Genomic DNA, 10,350 nt, shown 5'->3' on the forward strand with positions numbered 1-10,350 from the left:
ATTGATCTTAAGCAACAATAAAAATTCAATAAATGTTTATATTTTATAGTATCTTATGGATCATAATCTAACATATTATGTGTTCTTATAGAATTTTGTGACACCTATGAGACCACATGGTCAATATGATGAGGGTTGTAGCACACAACCTTCATGTAAATAACACTTTCTCTTTACAACATTATAATACTCAACTTTGATCTTTATCCATTTCAAATGAAAACAAACAATGTTGCAAATGTCTTTGCTAATAATATGGCTTGCTCCTTTGGACGTCCTTAAAAATTATGGTTTGATTTATGCTCCAAAGTCCATAAAACAACTCTTATGAGAAGAAAGAATGCAGCAATTGTACACCACATTCCTCAATCAAATTTCTGCACTACTGTAGTTATACAAAGATAACCCTAGTATGCATATGCAAATTAACACTAGTACACCAAAAAATGCAATGTGAGAATTATATCTTTCTAGCCATAAAAACCAATCATAGCTACAACTATCATCATTCCATATATATCATCTATATATGTAACCATAATAAGAAGCTATCCATTTCTCCCATAGGAACCAATCACTCCATACTGATATGATGAGAGAGTTGGATCTGCTGCTCCAAATGAAAGAATTAGTACATGAATTTCACTAGCTACATGTGAAACAATATGGGAAATAACAAAAGATTGTTTCCCTACTATTGCAACATTGTTTGTTTTCATCAACATTATAACACTTAACTTTGATTTTTGAATGCTTCTAGCTAGTATCCCATTCGATCTTTATCCATTGTAAATGTCTTTGCTAACAATGTATTCTTCAACTCATGATGAAGTGTGGATGCCTCCTTTGGTCATCACTCTGATAATGTTGACTGCATTGTTGGTAACAAGGAGCTTTCCTACATCTTCGACTATACCAAGTACAACTAGTAAAACCTTATTCTGCTATATTTTGTAATGTGTTAATCATGCATTATTTTTTTGGGGGGGTTGGATTTTATACTCATGGACCTATTTTTAACACTAATAGATACACCTATAGTTGATAGAGCAACAGAGACCAGTACTACTGAAGCTGAACCATTTCTTAGAGAAACTTGTGTGACTAGTATTAGTTCATTTGCGAGACATTGTTGCTGAACAAGAAAACCATGTTTTCATTTAAATTACCAAGGCTTCCAGGTGCTTTAAAATTGTTATTATTTACAGTGTAATTGTAGTTTACTTATATATAACTCATTTTGGATTGATAATCCCATGATGTTTTTGTAGGAAATGATGTTTTCTATGATCATCTTTTTGAAATAACATTAAAGCTATTTGGACCCACCATACGTAAAAGGTACGTAATTTCATATCAGTGCAACGATATTTTTCTTTTCTTCCATTTATTGTATTGTATTAAAGTTATTGATATAACAATTTTATTTTTTTTAAATAGGTGGAATGAATAGGGTCCTAAATTAAAAAATCACCTCATTACATCTTTTGAGGACCTTTTTGGTAAAAATATTTTTGACAGTGCCCTACTTCTCAAAAGAGCGTCCAAACATATAAAGGCTATAAGGGATTAATATAAAAGGGGTCTAAAGGATAACCCAAAGTATGAGCATCCTCCTATGATTCCATCAATGAAGTGGAATGAAATAATAAAAGATGCAAAAGAGAAAAGGCTATGTGGTAAAGGAAATGAACTAGAAAAAGGCAAAAGAAGGTATGACATGATAGTATTAAATAGAATGTAATCATGCACTAATTAGAGATCATTGTAAATATATAATCTAACATGTTTCAAACTTTTCATAGATTGTAGGACACATCAAAAGCTACAAAAGTGAGACTACAAAAGGTTGGCCAACACAAACTTGGCTCTAGTGGCTATACAAATCTTCACTCTTGACTTGTAAGTAGCAACAATGGAATTTCATATAATTTTTTTATATATAATGTTGCAAACAATTTTGTTTAATCAAATCATACATGCAAAACTGACGATATTAAGCAAAAAATATAGGGCACAAAATTCAATGTAGAGACCACAGATGAAGATTAAAAAATTTCCTTGAAGGAAGGCTATAAAGTCATGGTTGCACATCTATACCAAGAATTTGAAAGCCATACCCAAGAATCTGGTGCACCAAATGAGACATAGGTAAATTGGTTAATTGAAAAGTAAACCAAATTGAATAGTTGAGAAATTTCTTTTTTGGTGTTAGTTTCCAACATAAATTGACTGCATAACAATGCACATAACATTTCACTGTAGCCTTCAAATCCTATCACAGAACCTACATGTGATGAAGGCCATGATGTACATCATAGTGGTGGAGGTATTAATTTTCTATTGGAAATTAATTACGCAATTATGAATACAATTTAACATCTTCAATTGCAATTTGACGTGTAATCTTTTTTTGAATAGTTTGGAGCATGTTGAACATCATATCACTGAACAAGTGGAACATGTTCGAAGTGTTTAGCATGTTGAGGTGGTGGGGATCAAAATGTTATTGTACATGACGTGGCATTGTCAAGTTAAAAAAAAATGCATATTATGTTCTATTAGTTAATGAAATACTTGTAACAATAAAATAAAATAAAAAAGTATGCCAATTTAACCCATTTACTTTTTATTGCAACAGAGCCCCCTTTAGTGCAGCAACCCCATGCTCCTCAAAATAGGAGAAGGCATCATAATTTGACCTTACATGTGCCACAAGAGGAGGAGAATGTGGAAGATATTGATGCTCCTATTAGCCTTTTCCTTAAGAAAGCTAAGAAAAATAAAAAGAAGAAATTAATTTTAAAATAACACTCTTTGATAAACTTCATTGGATAATGAAAGAATTTTGTTTTAAGTAATTATCTATGAATGTTGTGTATTAATATTGATTTTTATTTCATGTTAATGGGTATTGTTATGTGTTAATAAAGTCTTGATTAGTATTGTGTATTAATGAATTTTATGTCATATTAATGATGTTATGTGATTGTATTGATTGAATGTTATAGTTCATAAATGGATGAATGAATGAATGAAGTATGTAATTAGATGATAATGGAGAATTTAGATTAATGTTAGGTGGAGGGGGGTGAGGTCCTATGAGCTTCCACCTTCAAGTGGTTGGCCTTATTAAGTAGAGAATATTAAAGTATTTTTGAAACCAAGTGAAGCTCAAACTAACATACCTTCATTAATTAATCAATTTCTTTCATTATAGGTCTAGAATGATGGGATGATACTCTATGGTCTAAGTATAAATCTCTAGAAGAAGATTAGGTACTCGATCTTCCATCTTCAACAGCTTTACCACTTGCCTCATTTTGGGTCTTGCAGCCAAATCTAGATCGGAGCACCATAGCACTATCCCTACCAATTGTTCCATTTCAACCTTCTCAAACTCCCCATTTAACTAAAGTTATATCTGCAACATCCAAAACTTTGCCTTGACCATAGAGATCTCATACCTACTTCACAAGCCTCATATGATGCTCTTGCAAGCTCACATCTATTGCTCTCTTTCCTATGGTAGTTTCCAAGGCCACAACCTCAAAACTATAAGCATCTCATTCAGGGTTTGTTCTTCCTATCATTGCACACTTAGGAGCTAGGTAACTGAGGGTTCCAGCTACAATTGTAATCTGAGACAAATTATTGTGCTCCAACATCCAAGCTAAACTGAAGACCCCAACCTTTGCATTGAAGTTACAGTCAAGCATAACATTACTAGATTTTCTAGCTTCTTTAATTCAAAATCTTTTCAACAAATCTTTGAAGATAATGAACTCTTTTTTATTTGAGCTATTCTTAATTGATAGCTTATGTTTAGTTGCTTCCTAATGATGAATAACTCGAAGTAGTATATCTATTTGAATGTGGTTATTATTAATGCTAAAGCATGTAGCTTTGGTTTTTGAGTGCCATGCGCCTAAAGTTGGATGTAGCATCTTCAAGGGACTCCAATCCAGTTTGTGGAAAGTTGAACTATTTTACACCTATATCTCTTCCATTTGGTAAGGTTTAATTGTCAATATTTCCTCAAAGGTGATACCTCTCTTCCAGTCTGCTATAATCAAAGTGTTTGGTAACATTTCCTTCGCTAGTCTTTTGGGAATTTATCCTAAGTACATGACAAATGTAAAGCCTGCTTGTTATTCTAAATAGGCTCCAGGATATGAATGATATCTTAGCTGTGAGGTGTATCTAACATATTATTTGTAAAACATTTTAACACGCATAAGGTCTGTTTGGACCAAGCTTGGAACAATGACACATAAACATGAAAAGTGCCAAGCCCAACAAAGTCTAAGTAGCTAAGGAGGAAGATTCTTATCATTAGCATTGTTCCAAATACTTCTAGGGAAAAAAATAACTATCCCCAATACAAATATAACTTTGTAAAATTAATGAATTGTTATTAGATAGTGCCCTTGTGCTCACCATAGACAGATATAACTTGTCAACTTGACAAGGAACCTTTGGAACACTTTTTCTAAACCTTGAGAAGATTCTTTAAATGGTGCCAATAGTGTGTTCATGTACTTGCCTGAAAGCATAGGTCTACAACAGAGGCCCATGTCTTGGTATTGTAGTTAGTGTGACATTTAGCTTCAGCCAAAGTTATAATTTATTGTTACCCTTGATTATTATTATGAATTTGTTTGAGCAGTAGGACTTTTAAATATCCTAATGTGCAATGAGGTCCTAGTTTGGGAAATGCTAATATTAAGCTTGCTACTAGAGCTATGATAATTTTGACATTATTAACTTTTTTGGCAGTGCTATCAAGCTTGTCACTTTAGCTACAATCTTGTTGGCATTTTTGATAGTTACCATGAGTTTTACATCAACAATGAAATATTTGATAAATGTAGCTACATTCAAGGTTAGACTTGTAATGAGGGCATTTATTTTGGTATTTGTTGTATTTCCAAATTCATGATCTCAAACAGAGATTTTGTAATTAACTTAATTTCTAAGGTGTTTGTATGTTGATAATAAGTATTACTTATACTGTCTTTCATGATTAATCATAGCCGAAAGGTTGCATGTGCATTCATTTTGCTGGTTTATTCCATGTACAAAGTACAAACTTCAAATTTTGGTGGTGTAAGTTTGCCTTCTTTTGATTGTTTTCGGTTTAATTTCCATTTTGTCATACAGATGTTGAAAATGGTTAATGTTGTGGCTGCCAAGGTTGAAGGAGATGTCGATTCACCAATAACTCTATTGGAAGATGAGGTGAATATTTTATCTTTTTTATTTTATTTTTCTTATTTTAGAAGAATGGTCGTAGTTGTTGCATACTAGTCTTCTAATTCTATCATGGAAAAGCAGGGCTCAAATGAGAACGGTGATGGAAAAGTTCCCCAGCCTGAGGGCTCAAATGAGAACGATGATTGATAGAAATATTCAATTAAAACTAAAAACAATCATACTAACCAACACACTTGATTTTATGATGTAGAGGTTTTCGTTATATGTATGAGTTTTTCCAATTCAAGAAGAATTCTAGAATCACAATTGATTTTATTGATACATTCTGAATCACAAGCTATGAATTATTATCGAAAAGAAAAAGATATACTCTCAAATCATAAGCAGTGATCTATTATCAAAAGAGGAAAGCTTATTGAAAAAAAAACATTGTATAGTTAGAAACAAATACAATCATTCAGCCATCATACATGATTTTATAATGTGAAACAAAGATTCTTTTTTTCCTTTTCCTTTCAAACTGATTCTTTTTAATGGAATTTCTAATGTATGGTATAGATATCTCTGTGCTACATGTAGGCCAGTAGTTTACTTCAGTGGCAAATGGACGTACAGCCAAACCCAGTGAATCGGAAAAATGGCATTTAGGAGAAAATCATGACAATCAAAATGCAAGAGATAACAGGTATACTTTTCTTCCTTTCACATGCCCAAAAAGCATTCAGTTTTTCAACAAACCCTCAAAACTACCAAATCCAAAAAAACATAGTAAAGTTATTTGCATAGTATGAATACAACCCTCAACTAACTCAAATAAGCTGCGAATACTTTTTGTCATTATTAACTAACCATATTTGATGAATGAGATAGCTAGAAAAGAAACTATACCATCTCCACTTATTTCACTTTCATTGTAAACTACAAGATGTAAAAGCTACATATAGTTTACTCTAAAAGCTTAAGAAATACAACATTACAAGCTGAAAACTATTTGGCATCAAGTACGGTTGTTTAAATCCACCTGCAACCAAGAGAAAAGAACATGATTAGAAGTGGATCGTAAGATTATTTCTAATGGGTTTACATTTACATGTCTATAATTGCAATCCTACGCCTCGAAGTAAAGCAGAGAAGAAGATTCGAAGGCCCAGATATGCATTTCAGACCAAAAGCCATGTGTACATATTAGATGATGGATATCGATGGAGAAAGCATGGGCAGAAGTCTGTCAAGAACAACGTCTATCCAAGGTACCCTTCTCATTCCATACAAAACATGCAATCAGAGAGCTGAATTTAAAGCAATTTATTCTGCCAATACACTTTTTTCTCTTTGACAAACACTTTGCTTCTCTTTCTTCATATAAACATAGAATATGATTACAAATTGATCACATCAAATATATGTGACATTTGCTTCTCTTTAATCATTCTCAAGTGGCATGTTATATTTCTTGAACTAAGTTTAGGTGATCTTCAAAATAAAAGTCCTTCAATATTTGCTAAAAACATGCCTTTAATTCTGCTTAAAAATCTGCTATATATTGTCTCACAAGTCTGCTTTATATTTGTTCACAAATCTGCTAGAAATATCTTCAAATCTGCAGATAAATCTTCTTCAGATCTCTGTTATAAGTTTATTTCAGATCTTGTTTAAATTCTTCACAAGCTCTGTCTTAAATCTAAACAAAGTCTTCTCTTGGGTCTACTATTAAAATCTAATTTTAATTGCTTCAGATCTGTTCATGTGCAAAAGGATAATTGAAAATTTCTAGCTTACAAAACTTTCCAAATTCCCTCTTCTAATATCAACTTAAAGAGGGCGACTGATTAAAAGGACAAATAACTTTCCACGGGGTGGCATCATTTATTAATATGCACCTTTTCATACCAAAATTAGGCACTCCATTTTTAGGGAGGTTGGCAATAGAAAGGTGTTTTTATTGTTGTTATTTTAGAAACCTCTTAACATGGACACCACATAAAGAGGGGTATGTTCATTACATACACAGATTATTTACAGTTCTAATCAACTTCAAAGAAGTCAACCAGTATCTAATTGTAGATCTTATTTTTAAATTACTCTCATCCAAGCTGGGCAATAACCAACGAAGGTTTGCCTAGACAAACGTATGTTCATTACATACACAGATTATTTACAGTTCTAATCAACTTCAAAGAAGTCAACCAGTATCTAATTGTAGATCTTATTTTTAAATTACTCTCATCCAAGCTGGGCAATAACCAACGAAGGTTTGCCTAGACAAACGTAAAAAAATTAATTGATTTTCACAATGGTTTGACATTTTCATCTCCATCTTCACAGATCTTGCTTGAGCTTTGATATTCTTTGACATCAACAACCACTTTGACACCAATGACAATTTATCCTACATATGTATTAGTGCAACTGTGATGTGTATTAGTTGTGGAGGCTTCATAAATTGTCTTGAAAGAATGCAAAAAATTTCAAAGTGAAATTATCTATACATATTTACCTATTTGAAGCTTCATTGATGTGTTATTCTTGCAATGTTTTTTAGCATTCACTAGGGATTCTAAAAATACTTCAATCATTACAACTTAATAAACTAGCACTTGTATCTATAAGAGGTTCAAGGGACAAGCTAATAGTGTATTTTATGAATATTATCATTGTATGAAATTGCATAGATCACTAAAAGTTCAACATGATTTTCTTATGATGTATAGGATTGTTGGTCATGAAACAATAATGCTAGGGTGGTCCAAAAGTGCTTAACAACAAAGGTATTTTTGAAGGTGAATAGTAGTTTATCAATATTATTGTAAATTGCCATTAGAAGCATGCATAATGTTTGAAAGATGCAATGTATGTAAGTAAAAGTAAGTGTGCCAAATTTTATAGTACAATATTTTTGTATGGGTAAAACTTACCAATGCCTACTTATTTCGATCCGAGTACCGCATGTTATAATTCAAGATCGAAGACAAATTGTATAAGATTATTTGAAAGTAGGTCTTTGCTTAAAATCCCCAACTTGCCGAGACTGTTGCAATCCGAGCAAGAAATATGCTACAATTTTCTATCTGAACTTTTCTACCATGGAATACACATAACTCTAAAGGCAGATAATTTCAATAACAAGTAAATTTTCAGATTCACATGAGGAATAAACCCACCCTCAAGAACTTGATCTACACTACTAAGAAAAAGGGTTCGTCCTAATTGGGTATCCTATTCTCCCTAGCTATTCAGAGCACAAGCAGCCATGGATTTTTGCAAAGCTTGGCCTGCCCAGAGTGTCATGTCCCCATTTTTATCAAATAAAATTTAATAATAAATAAGAAAATAAAGAAATTATAATTATAATATGATATAACATATAATGATTGAATACATTATTTATTGATTAAATATCAATTGATTTTATAATATTGATCCATTCTTAAAATTAATATTTACATTAACACATACAAGAAATTTTTAATAATAGTATAATAATACATTAAATTGATATTATCATTTATAGAACAAAAATCATTATTATTAATTTTTTATCCCCCTCGTCATCTCTGAAAATGGGTTGAAGGTATATATACATCTGACACAGATTTTGCAAACAAGAAGCTCTTATCCGAATATCGAGGGGCAATTACCTATGGACGGAATCCCTAATACATGAAGCAGGATAAATAAACAGGACATGTATGATTGTTATTCCAGTACATAAATAACAGACAGAGTTAAGAAAAATTACAGTTGGCGACTCTTAAGAGTTTCCATGGATATAGAAGAGAGACACGACTTTCACTTTTAAGTGTGAGCACTCTCTGTGATGATTCATACTGTTGAATGAATAGATGAGTTATATTGAACATTTCTGAACAATACTCTTGGAATATTATTTCTTTAAACCACAATGAGCAATTCATATCGGAGATATAAGAAGAATGAAGGAAATCACGGGAGCATCTACAACAAACATGATTCACCACAAGAGAAGAATAAGGAGTACAAAGGAATTGATTTGCAAAGAAAATATCAGAGATGTTAATTTGGTATTCAGCGTCTTCTATGAATTACGTAACCTTTAAGAAATTGAGGAGAATCGTAACAATTTCTATATGATTACGAAGATAACCATATGGGGTCTAAACCACTCTGCATTTGATTGTCACGTTCATATGACAATTCATAACACTATCTTAGTTGCCGCTCAAGTAAAGATTAGCTTAATTATAATTCAACGAATGCAGTGATTAGAGGGTAAGGTACAATCTATAGAAAGTCAATATTCATAAGCCAAAGAGACGCGAGTGTTAAATGAAGAGATGTGGTTGTTAAGTGAAGAGTCGCAAGGTTTCTCTTGGTGGCGTTATCATATCTCCCCTCTGTAGAAGTGTGGAGGAAATGGGGGAATCGTGGAGGAATTGATAGGAGAAATTGATGGATAATGAGGATTGTGGTGGTTGTGGCTTTCTAGGACTGTATAAAAAATTGATGGATGATTACCTAGATCATACCAAATATGAGGTCAATGTTATCTGTTACAACTCTACGCTCTTTCCGCTAGGTGAGATCAGATTTGATGTAGTACTTTATACGCATTCTTCCTTCTGGAGATTTCATTTGTTTGCAAATGTGGTGAGATCGGTTTTGATGCCACCAATCAAGTTGAATTTGCCTTCATAAGTCACATGTTCCTCACTGTAGACGGTCTAATGATGCTTGAACAGTCTTATTTGTATGGAATGGCCAATATTTAAAGCCTTCAGATATATGCAATTTGAGAAGTGTATTTTTCTAATGGTCGATCTTCAAGGGTTATCTGTAGGAGGAGTCATATTCTTCATCTAATCTTGAACTTACGCCAACGCTTTCACCAGCTGATAAATTATAGCAAATCCTTGTCTGCCATACGTCATTCCAAAAGAATGCACTATATTCTGCTATGCACACTTGGAATTGCTACCGATCTCAAACAAACATTGACTGGTAACGTGTGACGTGGGGCAGTTAATTAGTCCTTTGTTCATTCCTCTTCCTCCAAACCCATCTTCAACGTCATTTTTCTCTCATTTAAAACTTCACGTGTCCTGTAGTGCTACTACTTTGGTGGCTCGATGTAAAGTTTTGTATCCTATTAAGTGA

The sequence above is a fragment of the Cupressus sempervirens genome, chromosome 10 (genome assembly GCF_028749045.1).
Source record: "Cupressus sempervirens isolate cs-2001-9-10 chromosome 10, ASM2874904v1, whole genome shotgun sequence".
In the NCBI taxonomy this organism is placed as follows: Eukaryota; Viridiplantae; Streptophyta; class Pinopsida; order Cupressales; family Cupressaceae; genus Cupressus; species Cupressus sempervirens.